Here is a 21,141-nt window from a genome sequence, read left to right on the forward strand (position 1 = left end):
GGTGTGGCTCAATGGACTGAGTGCTGGCCTGTGAACCAAAGGGTCACTGGTTCAATTCTGAGTCAAGACACATGCCTGATTGTGGGCCAGGTCGCCAGTGGGGGTGCGCAAAAAGCAACCACACATTGATGTTTCTCTACCTCTTTTTCTCCCTCCCTTCCCCTCTGTCTAAAAATAAATAAATAAATTCTTTAAAAAAATTAAAAAAAAAAGATTGGATGACCTTATGGGATATATACTGAACATTCCATCCAATATAATTAGAAAGCACATTCTTTTCAAGTGTATATGAAATATTTTCCAGGATAAATAGTATTAGGCCCAAAAATAAGTCAACAATTTTAGTAAGACTGAAATTATGTCAAAAAATATTTTCCAATCAAAATTATATGAAACTAGAAATTAATACCAAAAAAAGCCCCTAGAAAGTTAACAATTATGTGGAGATTGAACACTATTCTTTTGAACAGTCTATAGTAAAAAGGAAATCAATAAGGAAATCAAAAATATTTTGAGACAATAAAAATAAAAACACAGCATACCAAACTTATGGGATACAGTAAAATGTTTTCTAAGAAAAAAGTTTATAGCAATAAACACCTATATCAAGGGGGAAAAATCTCAAATGAACAACTTTATGTATCAAGGAACTAGAAAAAGAAACACAAATTCCAAAGTTATTAGAAGGACATAATAAAGGTCATAATAAAAATAAATAAAATATAGATAAAAAATAATAGAAAAATCAATAAAAAAGAGCTGGTGTTTGAAAAGATAAAATAAAGAAAATTTTAGCTAAACTAAAAAAAAAGAGAGAAGACTCAAATAAATAAAATTGTAAATGAAAGAAAAGACTTTACAACTGATACCACAGAAATACAAAAGATTGAAAGGTTTAATGAAAAATTATAAACCAACAAATTGGATAACCTAGAGATAATGGATAACTTCTTAGAAACATACTGTGTGTGTGTGTGTGTGTGTATGTACATATATATCTCTCATGAAAAAATAAAAAATCTGAAAAGACCAATAAGAAGAAAATAGATGGACTCACTAATTGTAAACAAAAACTAAAAAGAAAATCCACAACCAGATTTTCAGAGGTTAATCCTACCAAACATTTAAAGAAGGATTAAGTGAATTCTCAAACTCTTCCAGAAAAATAGAGGAAGAAAAAAATCACTCAACTACCATTCATGATAAAAAAACAAATCTCAACAATATTTATACAAAGGTAACATACCTCAACATAGTAAGAGTCAAAAATGACAAGCCTACAGCTCACATCATACACAATAGTGAAAAGCTGAATTGTTTTTCCTATTCTTAGGAATAAGATAAGGATGCCTAATCTTGCCATTTTTATTTTACATAGTATTGGAAATCCTATCCACAGAAATTAGGCAAGAAAAGAAATTAAGTAAGAAGAGAAGCAGCGAAATTTTCTCTACACGTGACATAATATTATATATAAAAACTCATGTCTCCACCAAAAGACATAATTAATAAACAGATTATTAAAGTAGGATTCAAAATCAATATACAAAAATCAGTTATGTTTTATATGTTAACAACAAACTACCAGGCAGATAAATTTTTTTAAAAATCTAAAACAATAGCATGAAAGATAATAAAAGGTTTAGAAATAAATTTAACCAAGGAGGTGAAAAACCTGTACACTGAAAATTATAAGAAATTAAGCAATTAAATTGAATTGAAAAAGACACAAATAAATGGAAAGATGTTCAAAGAAAATGTGATATGTGCACACAATGGAATACTACTTGGCCATAAAAAATGAAATGTTGCCTGTTGTGACAATATGAATGGATCTTGAGAGTATTATCTAAGTGAAGTAAGTCAGACGGAAAAGGACAAAAAGTATATGATTTCATGCATATGTGGAATATAGGACAAAAAAAGTAACAAATGAACTAACAAAACAAACACACAATTACAGATCCTGACAACATAATGGTGGTTACCAGAGGGTAAAGTGATTTGGAGGAGGGTGAATTAGGTAAAGGGGGTTAAATACATGGTAAAGTAAGGAAACTATTTTTGGTGGTGAACACACAATAGAATATACAGATATCAATTATAATGTTGTACACCTGAAATTTTTATGATATTAACCAATGTTACCTGGATAAATTTAATTTTAAAGAATGAAGATATTTGGTGCTCATGGATTTGAAGAATTAACATGGTTAACATGTCAATACTACCCAAAGCAATCTACAGATTGAATGCAATACTTATCCAAACTCTAATGTCACTTTTCAGAGAAATAAAACAAACGATGCTAATGTTTGCATGAGAACACAACAAACCCTGAATACCCAAATGATACTGAGAAAGAAGAAGAAAGCTAGAGGCATCACACTTCCAGATTTCAAGCTGTAGTAATCAACACATTATAGCATTGGCATAAAAACAGATACATTTTACAATAGAACAGAATAGAGGGCACAGAGAAATAAGCCTATACATACAGGGTAGAGCAAAAGTAGGTGTATAGTTGTAAGTACACTACAAACACCAGAGTTTATTCCTGTATTAGTCTTTATTAATTATTGTACTATTTTCCATACAAACAACTGTAAACTTAATTTTACCCCACCCTATATATGCCTAACTGATTTTAAAAGATGAACCAAGAAAATAAACACAGAAATGTTGGTCTCTTTAATAAATATCTTGGTAAAACTGAATGGTTACTTATAAAAGAATATAACTGGATCTTTATCTTAGACTATACACAAAAATCAATTCCAATGAATTGAACACTGGAACATAAGATCAAAACTATAAATTCCATGGAAGGAAAGGTAAGCTACTTGAGTAGGTCTTGACAAAAATTTTTTTTATTTGACACCAAAAACAAAGGCAGTCAAAGAAAATTAAACAGCTGTGACTAGATCAAAGTAAAAAGGTTCCGCACAGCACAAGAAACAATAAAAATATAAAAAGGCAACCTACCAAATGACAGAAAATATTTGCAAACACATATCCTGTTAAAAGATTAATATACAAATTATATAAAAACTCTTATAACTCAATAGCAAAAAACCCCAAATATCCCAATTAAAAAAATGGGCAAAGGGCCTGAACAGACATCTTTCTAATGAAGACATACTAATGGCACAAAACCATAGATCAATTTCACCTTATGCCTGATAAAATACTTATTATCAAATGGACAAGAGATAACAAATGCTGGTGAGGATGTGGAGAAAAGGGAAGTCTTGTGCACTGTGAGTGGTAATGTAAACTGATAGGCACTATGGAAAGCAGTATGAAGTTTCTTAAAGAAATTTAAAATAGAACTACTGTATGACTCAACAATTCCCACTTCTGGGTAAAGATCCAAATGAAACAAAACTATTATCTGGAAGAGATATTTGTATGTCCATAATGATTGCGGTATAATTTACAATATCTAAGGTATGAAAACATCTTAAGTTTCCATTGATGAATATAATGGAGATGTATAATGAAATATTTTTCAGCCATGAGAAAGAAGAAAATCCTGCCATTTTAAATAACATGGATAAAATTTGAGAGCTTTATGCTAAGTGAAATAAGCCAGAGAGAGAAATACAAATACTGCATGGTATCACTTATAAGTGGAATTAAAGAAAAAAAAAGATTTGACCTTATCATAGAAACATAGTAGAAAGTGGTTGTCAGGGCTTAGGATAGAACAAATAGGGAGGAACTGGTAAAGGGTACAAACTTGCAGTTATAACAAGAGGATATTTTGAGGATCTGATACTTAACATGGTGACTACAGTTCATAACAAATATAATTGCAATTTGCTAAGAGAGTAGAAGTTGTTCTCGCACATACAGAAATGGTAAATATGTGAGGTGATGGATATTTTAATTAACCCTATGGGAGAATCCTGTCAAAATGTATATATATTTTGAACTTTCACATTGCACATTTTAAATATCTTACAACTTTAGTCATAAATATAACTCATAAATATATTCATAAACATAAATATACTTTATTCATAAAAAAGCTGACAAAAATTTAAAATAATGTTAATGAACCTTTTAGAAGGCCCTATAATGCTTTTCCATTTCTTCTGCTTTAAATAATTTGACTTTGCTTATTGAACATCATGAATAGCTTTCCTAGGATTCCTCCCTATTCATTCATTATAATTCCAAACTTAGATATAAATTATAAATATAGTTGATATGCAAAATGTATTCAGGGTCTGCATTTATTTCTTTAGTGTAACCACCAGGAAGAATAAATTACTTTCCCACTCTGTTAACAGATTCTGCAGACAGCTTTTTTAATTTTTTATTTTTTTAATTCAATGGCAAATGTGAATTAAAGACTTATCTGGTTGCTATCTTACTGAGCACACTACAGTGTATATAGATATTGAATTATCATGTTGCACAGGCATTTTTTATATTAAACTTATATAATATTATTAACTAATGTTACCTCAATTTAAACACAAAGTCTATGAAGAATTTTATTGCTCCAGTAGTAACTTGTAATACTTTTCACCATCGAATACTTCTGTTTAAAACAATTGTCTTTTCCATAATTATAATAACCACTCTTCAGTCACTGTACCATTACTGTTCCCTCATTCTGTAATATTATTCTGTCATACAAATCTGATCTCATTAATCTCCTACACAACATTTTTTAATGACCATCCATGGGACAATCTCTAAATTGATTACTGGAGAGACAATGTCTTTCATGATCTGGCTGCTTCTCACACATTTACTTTATGCTCTCTTACTCCTACTCTTTTTACTTTGAATTTCAACAGAACCCAACTATTTGCCAAGTTTGTCCATGTATTTGTATGTTGTCTAGATGACACATTTCTATTTACCAATTCAGATGATCTTAAAAACATCTCTAAATTCAACATTGCCCCTCTCTATTGCTTCCTCTTATCTTCCCTTAGTACTTTGCACTTTAAGTCTGTAACAGAAAATGTCTATTTGTTTACAAATATGCACACATTATGTGTCCCACAGTGTGACAGGTATCTACACATATCAAGGTTCTTTCCTTACCACCTGCCAACTCAGGAGCTCCAGAAGAGTTCCTTTGAGACAAGAGCTAACTCTGCTGTGAACCTGGATGCTTCATTCCTTGTCTCCGCTCCTTGTCCTCTAGCATTATATTGATGTTATCACCTCTCCTGAGATTTTTCAGACTTTGCTTCATTTCTTCCAGCTTGAACTTTGAATTCTTTCTTTCTAAGTTTCCTCTTCAGACAGAAACTCACTTAGCAACATATAATCCAGATTCTTGAATCCCAGCCTATGAAAAGTACTAGAGACTTCAATATAAATGGCAGAGTTCTATAGGCACCCTTTTGACATTATTTTCTTTCCTTAATCCATCTTGAAGGGAGGAATTATGTCTATGACTGGCATAAAAATATTGTACACATATAAACCTAATTAAATAAATGAACAAATAAATTAATTTGTTATTGCTACCTTGCTTAGTACAGGGTGACTTTTGACAATGATTTTCAACTCAATTTTCCCTCAAGTAGTTATGGTCTAGGAGAGTGCTTTTCAAATTGTACTCTGAGGAGTACTCAGAGGGTGATATAAGTATGCCGGAGGCAGTGAATGAAAGACAAGAAGGCAAGGCTCCAGGCCGCTCACATGTAGTTCATGCAGAGAAAGTTCCCTAGTGTGCATTTTATGTATTGGACTTCTTCCAAGTATGTCAGCTGAATAAATGTTTCCAAGATTTCAAAATTTTAAAGAACCCAAAACCACTGGTGTAAAGCTAAACTAGAGAGTGGCAAGAAGTAACTTCCCATAGCAATTAAACCTGCTTACCTTGCCTCAATTGTACTTTGATAAATTTTCATGAACTTAAAACTTTTCTAACTATGATACTAATTTTGCCAAGACAAACAAAGCATTACATGCTTGGCAAAGTTGCTTCTACATCTTTAATGAGGACAGACTGTCCAAGAATATCCGAAGAAGCAAATCTGCATAACAAAAAGATTTATTTAACCAGGCATCTCTTCAAGGAGGAAATTCAATAATTTAATAAATCCATACCACTTTAACTCCTTGGCACCTAAAACTTGAAGTGTCTCCTGCAAGGAAGACAATTTGCCAGCAACAGACACCTTGGAAACTGCTAATGCAAAAGGATTAGTAAGCTAGTGCAAACAAAATGAATTATGCTTAGCACTTACGGGCTTTCTATGGGCAGTAGGGAGGATAAATGAGGTATTATTAATACTGTATATTTTGTTCCAGAAGCAATAACCAACACTCTAGTGCTTTAGGCTACTTGACATGCCAACCTCCACAGTGTGTTCCTCCAAGCTGGTGCTGAAAGAACAATGTAACACACTGAGACAAAATCCACGTTTCCGTGCTCCTTGAAATAAAGAAATTTTCAAAAATCAACGCATTATGTTAATTTGAGAATCAAAAAAATGTACTTTGGATTTGTTTACATAACTCCTGTGGCTATTAATCCATACCAAAATATTAAAGGATAGGGTTAATCTGTCAAAAAGGACTTAAAATTTTCAAAGATACTTTAGATTTGATTTGATTCTTTTTTCTGTTCTTATCACTAATAATTCACATATTTTTAAAAAGGGGAGGCCTCTTGGGGATTAAGGGAGTGATTTCTCTCACAGTGTCAATATCTGTAGTAGACCCTTTAAGGAAAAGCAGGAAAATATCGTCTTTGTTCTTTCTAAGTAAGTGGTGTATTGATAGTAATGAACATTATTTGCCAACATTAGCACAGAAAGAATGACCCACTTCAGATCTCAGTGCTGAGAATATGGGGACAACGAGCTATAGAATGAGGACATTTCATGTTTACGAAAGATATGCCTTGATCTAATGAGGCCTAAATTGCTATGTCATACACTTTGCCTTTATTAATATGTGTTATCACTCAGCTTCCTGTCAGGAAGTTCCACACCACCTTCCACTTTTTAAATTAGGCACAGTAGAGTAGACAAGAACATTACATTAGTTTGAGAAATATATTTGCCAGTAAGTGGTTTTTATGCAAGAAAATATGTACCCCAAATATTTGAAAATTAGCTTATTGTAAGCACTACAAATCATTTAGAAATTACCCCTGTACTCACAGAATACACAGTCTGCTAAAGCATCCTTTTTAAAGTTGTGGTGACAGACAATAAAATACCCATATTAGAGAATCAATTTTTCACTTTCCCTTGGTATCTCTCAATGTGTGATATAAGCCTGCATGCAGAATAAAGAAAGTCATCCCTATTGGTCAACTGCAACAATAAAGCAATGTATTCATTTATGCATCTATCTACCTATTTATCCATTGATTTGGCACATGAAGTGTTTACTATGGGATAGAAAACTATACTGGGTGCTAGAGGCCCAACCATACACATCGCAGTTTCTGATCTCGAGAGGATGACATTATGGTGGGATAGATGTATGGAAAATAACACTGAACACCAAAAATATAATAGAAGCAAGGACAGACATGAATGTTGGGTGCTATGGCTACAGAAGCTCAAAGTTAATCTGGGTGTTTTTTAGTTATTTCACTGACTTAATATTTTCAGTAGAATTTGAGAAGACGTGTGTGTGTGTCCTGACCTCCTACCAGGATCCAGAGCCCACCTTGTACCAGATAATTCCTCAGCCATAAACTTTCCGTCCATGGGGCTTCATTCTGGCTGCCAACTGCCTGGAGAAATCATCTTCTTGGGAAATTTATCTGCTCAGGCTCTTTTATATTTAAGGAAACTTAAAAATTTCTCTATAGTCACACCCTCTTTTGTCACAGTTTCAGAGCTTTACCTGCTTCTCCATGTGTAACCATACTTTCTGTTTCCACCATATTTTCTAATACTACCAGAATTAGCTCCTGGTATTGTAGTCCTTATTTCAAGTGGCGCTTGCAGATCACCCACTTGCCTGCATTCCTCACACTCCTGATTCCTATGTCTGCTCACTAGAATTAAAAGTTCCTCAAAAAATTAGAGCCCTCTTCTAAATCAATGATATGTCAGCATCAAAAGTTCAATTGAGATTCAAGAATGCAACGATTTTCAGCTCAGATTTTAAGATATTTAAAAAATATTATTCATTCTTGAAATATACCGTAGGGTAGTTGTCGTGCTGTTAGAACATTGTTTTCAGAGACAGAACCTGTAAAAAAAATTTTGTGAGTTTATAATCACTTCACTTTGAAAGCATTCAGATGTTTAAAAAAAATTTGTTTCTTATAAGCCTCCGTCTCCTACTGTGAATTTGACTGCTGCAATCCCAGGAAATGCCAGCTCCCCTTGGATAACATTAGTCGTCACTTTCTCATTATCAAGCATCTTAGAATACAATCCCACACTGATTTCCTTCCTCTATATCTCATTTTAGAATTTCTCCTCTTCAGTATGAATTAGTGCATAGCAAATTCCCTAATTTTTTCCCATCTATTCCTGTGGTTGTTGCTTTCATGTGACAATTTACAATTTCACATAAGGGCCACACTACCATATCCCTCAGCGCAATAAGTTATTCAGGATTGGTGGGGCAAGAGAGCAAGATATCGAGTTATATATATTCTCCATTGAAAAGAGAGAGAAAGAAAAACTTATATATATGCAATCAAATAATAATACTTTTCTCTCCTTGTTCTTTCTCTTTGAGTAGTTAATTTTTCCAAAGAAGACTGACACTTTATTAATGTTTGTAATGTTAAAGATGTTTTTGAGTTGAGTAGCATCTAGATTGACAGTTTTCATCCACTGAATCATCAGTTGTTCTCTGAGTCCATTCATTCTTTTAAAACATATTTTTTGAGTAGTTACCATGTGTCCATCACTGGGTAAGGAGCTGAAGATACAGCAATGGCTGTGAGACATGTGATCCTTGGTTTCATGGATCTTGCTATTTACTGGTGGAGAGGGATTTTAAATAATGCTTACTCACATAATTAATATCAATAGTGAGTAATGATAGTAAGTAAAACTAGAGGATTTGGTTTACATGTAAATAAACTCTAAAAAAGTCTAGAGGGCCAATAATCGCTTCTCTGAGGAAGTTGAATTCTGAAGGATAAATGAGGTACCTGAATATAGTAGAAATGACACTATGGGCTACATAATACAAGAAGGAACACTCTGAAGACATTTGGGGCACTAGAAGGTCTAATTCCCTTAACTAAATGTTAAAACACCAATATTTTTTTAGAAAAAAAGGATTAAGAACGAGACAGTTCTATGATTAATCAGTGTCACTATATGTTTGGTATAAGGTTCTATCTGTTAGGACAGAGCATGAATAAACACTAAGAGACCTTCAGAGCTTTCAGCAGATATGTGGTATGAATGAGATCTCACTTTTAAAAACCACTTTAGTGGTTATATAAATGGATTGAGATGGGTCAAAAATCAACATAGATGACCTTACAACCTAGCAATTTCATTCCTGAGATACCACCCAAGAGAAATGAAAATATACATCCAAACACTTGCACATAAAGTATTAATAATAACCAAAAAAATGGAAATAACTCAAATATTCATCAATTAATAAGCAGAGAAACAAATTATGATACGTTCACACAATGGAATACTATTTACCAATAATAAGAGATACCATACTGATGCATGCACAACATAAATAAACCTCAAAAGTATTAACTAAGTGAAAGAAGCACAAAACAAAGACCACATAATATATAATCAAATGGTATAAGGTATCCAGAAGAGACAAATACATAGGGACAGAAAATAGATTAGTGGTTTTCTGGAGGACAAGGAAGGGAATGGAAGGTTGGTATAAATGGGCATGAAGGATTCTATTGGGGTGATGAAAATCTCCTAAATTGAATTATGATGGTGATTGCACAACTCTGTAATTTGCTAAAAAACATTGAATTATATCATCGAAATTGGTAAATGTGTAATGTATATCTCCAAATAGTTCTTATAAAAAAATTGGTATGGAAGTGTTTGAAAGTTATTAAGAAACTAATATTGCTTAAGGTATTGTGATTGATTGGCTATAAACGCTGTGGGAAATACTGATGCATATATTTCTGGCAAGAACAAGTATGGACTATGGACCAGATTGAGTAATGGGTGGAAAGTTCTGCCAGTGATAATTGCATCCTGATTATTACACCTTTCCAAATCAAGTTGTTACTCTTCCACTAAAACATTGGCAATGCCTGCTCTTAGAAATAAATCTAAAAATACAAAATCCTAAATCAAATCTAGCACCACATTCTAGCAACACTGATCCTTTATAGCTTCTTAGACACAATGCCAAGGATAGAGGTTTTGGGGATGTCTCTGGTAATCCTGTTGCCAGAGACAATTCTGTTGCCCTAGTTGCCATAGTAACTTTCAGTTTTATCGTGCACAGGCAACTCTTCAGAAGTTAACAGGATGTATAATGTTGATTAGAGGTAACAGGACACCCTCTGGGCTTACAGGAGACATAGCAAGCACACATCTTTGAGCACTCAAAAGAAAAAATAGAAAGAGAAGAAACACACATTGACACACAGACACACATTACTGGGATCGTATTCTAATCAAAAATCTATTCTGAGACAAACATGCCATGTGCCTTTCTTCTATGTCCATTCGTATACAATGTCTGTCTAAAAAAAGTCCAGCCATTGTTAATATAACAAGAATAGTTTGTGCAGCATCAATGTAACCTAGCAGCCAAGGAGAGCGGACTGGAGTGCACACATGTGAACAATGACAATTCCACAGTACTGGGTAGTGGAAGTGGTAGATGCCATTGAGTGAGCATGTGTACTGTGTGGCCATAACAGTCAAAATGACTGAGCTAGTAGGGCAATAAATCTAGATCAAATTTTGAGTCAAGCTTGAACATTTCCTCCACAGAAACTATTCAGATAAATCAGAAGGCTGAGGCTATGAGAAACTGGTGACTGGCAACTTCATCATGACAAGGCACCCACTCATGCATCATGTCTTGTGCAGAGTTTTTTTGGCAAAACATCAAATCACTCAGGTGACTCAGCCTCCCTGTAGCCCAGATTTGGTGCCCTGTGTTTCCTGACTTTTTCCAAAAACTGAAATCACCTTTGAAAGGGAAGAGCTTTCAGACCATCCATGAGACAATGAGATTCAGGAGAAAACAATGGGGCATCTGATGAAAATTGGAAGAACTGACTGAGGTTCCCAAGGTGCTTATTTTGAAGGGGACTGAGGCATCATTGCCCTATGTACGATGTTTCTTGGATCTTGCATCTTTTTCAATAAATGTTTCTGTTTTTCATATTATATGGCTGGAAGCCTTCTGGACAGACCTCTTATTCATTTCATTTTGGTCCCAAAATAACCTGTGTGTTTGAATTATTGGTCTTACTGCTAAATAATGTACAAATGTGCATGGACAAGTTATTACAGACTGTAGTTTGTATCTTTTTTTAAAAAATTTACTCAATTTTTACTACATGGTAATACAAAACTCTCTAATCTTTTTAGAATTAAACATAATATAGATACAAATAAAAGTCCAAATATGGGAGCAACAAGTAATTATTTTACAGTAAGAAGCATTGTTCTGAACATGGAAAATGCAGTATTTTCTTTTACAAGTAGTTAGAAGTAAGTTTTCTATGAGATAGTTTTACTCTTATTTATAGATACACAAAATTGTATCCCTTTCTTTTTAATAATAATAATATTTATTAAGTACTTCCTCTGTGCCAGGAAAATTTATAAATGATAATACATACACATATACACAGACACACATGTATAGTTACACATGGAATTCTCAGTATAGTTGCATAAATTAGGTACATCATTTTTCTTAGTTTATATTAAGGGAATGTGGCATACAGTAGTCAAAGAAACTGCTCAGGTTATGTGCTTAATAATTGACAAAGCAAGGATACAATCCACTGCTTTCTGTTTCCATGGTTCACATGTTTAACTACTATACAATACAGCATGTTTCTCCTATAACTTTATTTCTTCCTATACTTTAAATGGTTACTTTTTTACCCAACCAATGATATTAGCTGACATAATTTTTGGGTTTTAGAAATCTCACTTTCTAGCTTTATAAACATTTTAAGACTTTTTAAAAAATATTTTTAAAATTTATTTTTATTAGAGAGAGGGGAAGGAAGGGAGAAAAGAGAGGGAGAAAAACATCAATGTGTGGTTGCCTTTTGCACACCCCCTAGTGCACACAACACAGGCATGTGCTCTGAGTGGGAATCAAACCAGCAACACTTTGGTTTGCAGGCCAACACTCAATCTATTCAGCCACACCTGCCAGAGCCATGATTCTTGAATTGTCTTTATTGTTTTATCTGTTGTTTTCCCAGAACTCCAGAATTACCAACTATAGCAGAAAAATATACTTGCTTTGAAAGAAAAACTGTAGTGTGGACTAAAGGAAAAAAAAAGAAATACTTTTTCAAGTTATTTTTCATAAGACTTAGTTGACACATCATAAAATCTTATTCACTTACACAATCAATTTTGATATTTAGAATTACATGTGCTGATAAATGGAGTTATAAAACGGCATGATATATGCTGCAAACTACAAGACATATAATATTGATGAAGAATAATGCTTGAAGCAAAGACTATCAAGAGATGAGGCCAGAAAAAGAAGACGGAGTGTTTTATACGACATTAAAAGAAATGTCTGCTTTATTCTGAAGATATTTTGTACATCATTAAAGCTTTCAAACATAGAAGTGATAAGGTATTTGTTCTTATAAAAAGATTGCTTTAATTGTGGAATACCATATTAATTTGAAACAGAAAGGACACGGAGCTATGCTCAAGGCCGTTGCCATAGTCAAAGTGAATGATGTTTAAAGCCTATGTCAGAGAAGTAGCAGTGATGATTATGGAGAGGTCACTCTATCAGAAATAGTTGAGAGGTAGAATCTGACATATTTGGCATTCTATTGGATGTGGGGAAGAGTGAAAACTCAAGTATAACTTACAGGTAATAAGACTAAATGACTCATTGAACAGAGAGTCTTCCAAGAGTTAAAACAGAATACACAAGAGAAAAAAAATTGGGGGAATTAACTAATTCTTTTTAATGTCTACACCAATTCTCTATAAGAAAATAAAATTTCAAGTGGAAAGAAGTTGAGTTAATTCTGGAAAGGATTATAAAAGGAGGCCATAGACCTTCTATTGCTATCTAGAGATAACAACATGTTTTCAACTCCTCTCAAAGGCTATCCTCTCAAAAGTTATCAACTCCTCTTAAAACATGACTTAATTTTAACAAGCTTCTTATAATTTTAGGCTTCCAAGTATTATTGTTGTTTCATACCATTTGCATCAAATAAGAAACGAGAAAGCTATGCGGACACCTCAACAGAGCTCTACTTTAACTAAGAAGAGGTGAATTTATGAACACCAGTGTGCAAGTTACTTCTATATTTTCAAGTGACCTTCCCTTCAAGTTTATTCATAAGATAATAATTGAGACACTGTTATGCATTTAGGCCCAGCCTGATTCTGCAGAGATAATCAGTTGAATTGCATCTGTCTTATCTAAATAGAACCACAAAGTTATAAATCAAGTTCCTCTTCATCCCCTATCAAACTATTCCTCTTCTTGACTTTTTTACAGTCAATGTGCTGTTACATTTATTTATTTATTTATAATTTTTAAAGAGTGTAATTACACTTTACACTCAATATTATTCTGTATTAGTTGGGTGCTTGAAATATCAGTGGGACCACTCTATAAAGTATATGGTTGTACAGTCAAAACTAATACAAATTAATATTGCAAATTGAATGTGCTGCTACTCTTTTAAATTGATTAGAGATTTCAACTTTCTGTATCTCTTCATTATATTATATGTTTAAAAATGTAATAACTTTACCATAGATTTATATTCTGCCACATATTCTAAACCAGTAAAATAGGAAGATCATGTTCACGACTGCCACACATGCTATATTTGTGTTTACTTTTATAAAAGGACTTATGGTGGTAAAATCATTATATTCCTTTAGATATTGAACCACTACACAATGTTCATATTATTTATTAATATTTATTTGAAATGTCACAATTTGATGATATATGAGCAGTTATACCCACTTTATAGATGCAAAAGCCCGAAGCTCAGAGTACTCACAGAGCTGAGGTCTTTTCACAATATTAATCAACCTGAAAGTGCTATAAAACACTTACCCTTCTAAAATACTCTTTTATAGCACAATTAAATCTTTTATGATTCCTTCTTTCCCATGCACATCACTCCTGATTGTCTTTGTGGACCTCAGGAGCAGAAAAAGTTATAAAAACTTTCATTAGGGACATGTCATTGGCTTTGCCAACTTTCCCTTAGAAATGATGTTAATGTTATTAACACATTGTTTCAGGTAAAAGCTGTGTCACTATTACATTCAATTAATACTGCATTTTGTCTACTTTGATCTGTTGATTTTTTCTTTTTCCAAAAGATTATGAAAAAAATATTGTTTTTATATTTTCATAGGAAATTGAGAGATATTTTTGCTAGTATTCATTTCATCAAATGTTATTGTTTTTCTTTTAAAAACTAAGATTTTTGGATCTAAATTGAGCATTTTCAAAACATTACTGATTTTACATCTCTTTCTTCTGACCAAATAAAATAAAATAAAAGAACAGGGAAAGGAAGTAAAGTATGCACCTTTGATTCTGAAAGGATTGCACTGTATGCAACTCTGAAAACTGGTGTTTCTGTCTCCACAACTTTCTGAACAATGTGGCTATGAACTTCTGAATGCATGAGGGTTGGGTAACATGTAGCAAAATATAAACATATGAGTTCTCCTGGACTCAACCTGAAAAAATAATCCCAACAATGGAGAGTAATAGAAGTTCAGATGCAGAAAGTAACATTTGATTGATTTAACACAATTTTCTCATAGATGATGAAATTAAGACCTAGATAAACACATTGTTTATTCAGCATGTCATCATCGAAATTTATGCACTATACAGCAACAAGCCTTGCTGCCATCACTTACAGCTAACATCAATGTACATTCTATGCTGGATTTGGGTAAAGAATGAAGGTGGGAAGTGAGATTTTTTTTTTTTAAGTTTTAATTTTTTAAAAATTCTTGTTCAGTTACAGTTGTCCCACCTTTTTCTCCAATGCTCCCCCTGCCCTATTCCCCCACTCCCCACTCCCATAGTCAATCCCCCCTCATTGTCTGTGTCCATGAGTCCTCTATTTACGTTCCTTGACTTGTACATTCCCCTTCTTTTCCCCATTATCCCCCAACCCCCGCCCCTTTCTATACTAAGGGAAATGAGATATTTTAAATTATTCTCAATAATAAAATCAATACACAATACACAATCAACAAGCATTTGTGAGTGTGTATTATATCTAACTTTGTCAGTTATAGCAAGAAGTTGCCAACTGTAGTAGCTCATAAAATAGATTACTTGCAATACCTTTCTTAGATAATGTTTAGAGTCAGCTTGGTTTCCTTCTTTTTTTCCTCTCCAATTGTGATAAAAGGTATTATTAAAAACACTATATCAAAGATTAAACCATGAATTTTATTTTGTTTCTAAAGAGGTTTTGTGTAGGTGTTTCACATTCATTAATTGCATTTGAACCATGTTTTAAAAATATTTTACCTTACCTGATGTCTTTCACACAGGTTCCCCAAGGACACTACAAATGAGCACCAGTCACTTTCAAGTTTCAAAACGGTTCTGCTAGACTGGCTAATGGTATTCAAAGACCCTCAAATCAAGATGATTTAAAATTCACTGGACTTCTGAGTGGGCCACCGCAGTAGGTTTAGAAACTAGATGATAATCATCCTTGGAGTTGAACGTAATAAATGAAAGAGGAAAGCAGGTCTAGGGGAATGAGTTACCAAAAACAGACATTTTCTGTGCATGGGGTTTTAGCATTTCAGAAGTGGGAGGAAAATGAACTGTCACTTACTTTAAATTATTTTCCATTACATGTGAAGAAATTGAGGCCAACAGAGCAAAGGGGATATATTCCACAGCACACAGTTAGGTAGAAGAAAAGTAGGAATTATAATCTATTTATTCTGATTTTAATGATTATGGCTATATAAACATTGAATGTGCTTCTTTGTGAGGCATTATGTTGTAAAATATATCATTGGTTCATTTATGATTATACTGAGTGTAATTGCTTTTCTGAAATGTTGATAAGCATCACAATATTAAACTAAACGCTGTTCACATGAGAACACTTTCATATATGAAGACATTCTTAACATCTATTCATTTTTTTCCTTAACTGTTCCCTCCCTTTTGCTCCCAATCTATCTAACACATTTCAAATTCACTTCATCATTGTGATCTGACTTAAAAAACAGTAAAACTATTTCCTCCCTTTCCACTCCTCCTTCAAAGCTGGGCTTTTAGTTTAGATGGGAAAAATTTTTCATTTTAATTCATATTGAGTCTACAGTCAAATAAAACCCCAAATAAAAATCCAAATAAGTACAAAAATCTTTGGATTGAAATTGGACATTAACCATCACCTTGTTTAGTTACCCATTTACGCTTGAATGTCTTCTACAATTTTCCCCTTGAAGTGGCTGTCCCTTGCCTACATTTGAACAGTACCAGTGATCTCCTGAAATCTCCAGAAAGAGATTGCTTCATGTTCAAATAGCTCTAGATATTATCTCTTCTTTATATTTTGCTAAAATCCATGTCCCTGTAGTATCCAAAAATTGGTCCAAGTTTGCATTCTTGGGGCCATATAACCTCATTGCAATACTTCAAATATTTGCAAACAGCTATCTTGCTCTTTGAATCTCTTCTACTCCAAGGAAAAAAAAATTGATTTCTCTCAACTGTTTTTATATAGTAAGGTTTAAGGTCACCATTAACTCTTTTGAATACTTAATTTGTGTTTTTTGAAACAAATTCAATATGTTTATATCTTATTTCAAGTACTGTGCAAAGAATTTAAAACATTTTTACAGATGTATCTGGCTAGTGCCAAATCTACTTAATATATAGATAACAATAGGAATTTAAGATAAAAATTTATTTTTTGATGTAATTATTTCCTTCTAGGGATTCATATGAAACTTTCTGAAAACTAAATCTTTTGTGTCTTTTTTAATATGTGTTACTGCTAAGTTGCATGTTTACTCTCCTGAATCTCTGCTGTCAGAATTTCAGAACCAAGATAAACAAACATGTACCACTTCATCTGAAGTTTTGTTTTTTTAAATTTGATCCTTGAGTTTTGCTTGTTGTATTATTTTGGGGAAAAGATCCTGATTTGTTCCTCAACATATTTATTTTTTCTTCCACTTTGTTTTGTAGGACAGTCATATGAACACATCTTTGATTTATTTACTGAGTCATTGCCTTAAAGAGAATAAAAATAAGAATAGGAGAGGGCTTAGTCTAAAGTTCTGCAGTACATACCTAAAGACTTTTCTTTAGTCTATAATCTCATTCACCAATCACATGGACACCTCTTTAAATGACATATAGTGTGGAAACACAACATTTAAAGTATATAGGAGCAAAGCTAATGCAGTTGAAAACCTGTCCACATAAATGTGCAAGTACACACGCACACACAAATACCTGCCCTCTCTAATTTCCTGTCTTCTTTGGGTTAGTGACTCCCTAAAGTCCTTTCAAAAAATATTTAGAGAAATTCTAAACATAATCTGAATTAGCACAATATTACATTTTGGAAAGATTATCTTATAGGCAATGATTCCATTCTGTATTTGCTTGTACATAAGATTATCATGAGATACTAACCTATGTCCGATAAAATGAAGTTACACTATGTATACTGCCCCAAATTTGTCTTTAAATAAACAAATTTTAATAAAATTCTCAATGGAATTTTATTTTCAAATTAATAAAATAATTTGAAAGTTAAAAAAATTCACAGATGTATAGAAGAAAATTTTGAAAAAAAATCGTAAAGCTATAAAATTAAAACAGGAAGAGTAATACTGATATCCAAATAGATATTACTATTTTTATATACATTTCTGCATAGTAAGGGAAAATGATGGATTATGTACTAAATGGTATAACAATTGGAAATCCATTTGGAAAAATTAATTTAAATACTTCAGCAAAATAAATTCCAAAAGATAGAAATATTTTTAATATAAATAGCAATTCATAATTGTTTGCATTGAATTTAAGTGAATATTTATATAGTATGCATTAGTTCAACAGAAGAAACCACAAATTATGTGACTAAAAAGTCAGATTTAAGAGAACAGGACATAATTAAATACCAAATAACATAAATAGAACACAATTAAATATCAAATTACATAACATACTGTTAATAGTTTCATATAATAATAAAATAATTTTTCAAATCATACAAGAAAATTAACATAGGAAGATGAATAACCAATTCATAAAAGAATTATGAATGAGCAATAAACCTGAAAGTCATCAATCCTTCTGGAACTAAACTCACAGGATGATAGATTTTTCCATAACCTATGTTGCTTAATTTTTGAAGGATTGCTAATACCAATATTGATGTGTCACAAAATTGGTCCTTTTTTCTCTCTACTTGTGAGTAATCCATTAACTTTTATGGTAGGGCCAATTTGAAAACAAGTGTGTGTCAATTTTGCAATATCCATACAAACAACAACAAATGTGATTAAGAACGGTAATGTAGAGACAAATGTATTTAAAAAGTAAATAAATAAAAAAATAAAATAAATAAAATAAAAACTGGAAAAAAAATGGTAATGTAGGTGCATAATTATTGATGTAGAAGTATGTTTATTATGTATGCAGAATGATAAAAACAAACCAGAAAAAATGTAGATTATATCCCACTTCAGTTAAAAATACACATAAAAACAAAATGTGTGTATGTTTTTCACCTGTTTAGTAAAATGCGACTCAGGCTTTATCTTTCCTATCCCATTCCTCACAATTACTCAAAAATTTATAACAACTTTTTAAGTGTAATTATAAATAAGAAGTATTTTTTATCACTTTGGAATATAAGTTTTCAAAAAAGTGAAGTACTTGAGGAAGTTAAAAGCTGATATTCTTAGTCAGTTCAATATAAAGTTTTGTAAAATACTCCATTTCTTAAAACTACACATGAGGTATTATCAATATTGTTGAAATCTGGCAAGTAATGCTAAACTATAAACATTGAAAATTTCTAACTTGCCTCATCTGACTACAGTTTTTCCTTATACATGATTTAAATTACATGTTTTATTTCTGTAATTTCATATATAAATAATATTGCTATTAATGTGGTGTTTACTCTATAAACTTTACATGTACCACCTTCATTCAATTCTTCACAGTAACTAATTATATATACTTTTCATCTTCATTTTTAATGTGATAAAATGCTTAGAGGGATTAAGTAATCTTTTAAGGTCAATCACACGAATACATGAAAGACTGCTGTTTCATTTTCTAGATCTTGGGGATCCTCCTCATGTGTCATGCTATGTTGCTGGAATCATTGTATGTAAGTGAACTTACAAAAAAAAGAGACAATTGTGGGGCCATTTATTACGTAAATAAAATAACATGAACCCTATAATAAAAAAGAGTTTGAAAGGAAAATATTTAACTAGGAAAATCCATGAAATGGAAACTTGTTGCAATGGAACCCCCCTAATTGCTCAGAGGTTCTATCATGGGGGTGGGGGGAGATACCTGAGTCTCATTATCCAATAAAAGAAAGCACACTAATTAATCCAATCCACATGAGCAGCAACTTGCCTCGATGAGCAGCACTAAACCAAAAATAAACTGTGCTCTATCTACTTTTTCCCCTATTTTGTGATACCCTATGTGAATAAACTGAACTTTGTACAATATTTAAATTCCAAAATAGACATTGTGCATTAACCTCTAATATTTATAGCTAATATTTTTTTAAAAAGATTCATTAATTTATTTATAGAAAGGGGAAGGGAGGGAGAAAGAAAGGGAGAGAAACATCAATGTGTGGTTGCCTCTCGCACATCTCCTGCTGGGGACCCAAATGATAACCCAGGCATGTGCCCTGACTGGGAAGGGAACCAACAACACTTTGGTTCTTAGACTGGCACTCAATCTACTGAGCTACACCAGTCAGGGCTATATCTAACATTTTAATTACAGTTTGATTCAAGAAGAAAATAACAGACACCTAAAACTCATAAATAAATGGTTACATCTGCCATGGGTTCATTAGAGAAAAACACATTATTGGTCTTTTGTAGAATTTCAATTACTATTTTATCAAAAACTATAGGATAATGGTTAAAATTATGAGCTTTAACATATGAGAAATGTTTAAAATGTCAAATCTACTACTTCTTATGTAGGAAACTGTACTCACTAGACTATAAATCCATGAAAACAAGGACTGTGCTTGTGTTCTTTACTACTGATTACCAGGAACTAGTATACTACTGAGTTGGCTGATCAGCAAAAAGAAAGAGTGATGAATAAGTGAATTTAGCTCTCTAATCCAAAATGTGTGAAAACATACTTAGAAATCACAAGGTTGTTGCAAGAATGAGATTAGCTGTTATATATAAAGGGCTGAAGCTTAATAAAGTACCTGGCAGAAGGTCTTAATTAAATTAAAACTATCTGCATTATAATTATGTAACTCATTATAATTATGCACCATAATTTTCATTGTATTATCCAGAATTCTCACACAAACTTAAGAGAAAGATTTTTTGAAAAAGATTATAAGAATGTTTTACACCTAGCACATATTATGAATATATGTGGTCCCTAAACTGTTGATAAATATTTCTTCTTTTATTTATTAACATTAAGATCACAGAACTATGAACATACAGACCTTAGACTGTAAATATTACTGGTTACTTCTGAGAATTTGCCCTTATTTAAACAGTCCAATTGGAGTTCAAGTCATATGATTCAACATTTTATTTAGATGATTACTGTATGAGTGTACACATCTACTGTGTCTGCATTCTTGTCAATTGATACATTTCTGATTGCAAATTCCTTGAGGTTCCTTCTCTTCCATTAAAAAACAAAAGCTCAACACAAAACCAAAAAAAAGCTACCCTCAAATGCTCATTATTATTTTTTTTCTTTCTGAGAACCATA

This window comes from Pteronotus mesoamericanus, unplaced genomic scaffold (genome assembly GCF_021234165.1).
Source record: "Pteronotus mesoamericanus isolate MK-2021 breed Mesoamerican mustached bat unplaced genomic scaffold, CSHL_Meso_final scaffold_651, whole genome shotgun sequence".
NCBI classification, from domain to species: Eukaryota; Metazoa; Chordata; class Mammalia; order Chiroptera; family Mormoopidae; genus Pteronotus; species Pteronotus mesoamericanus.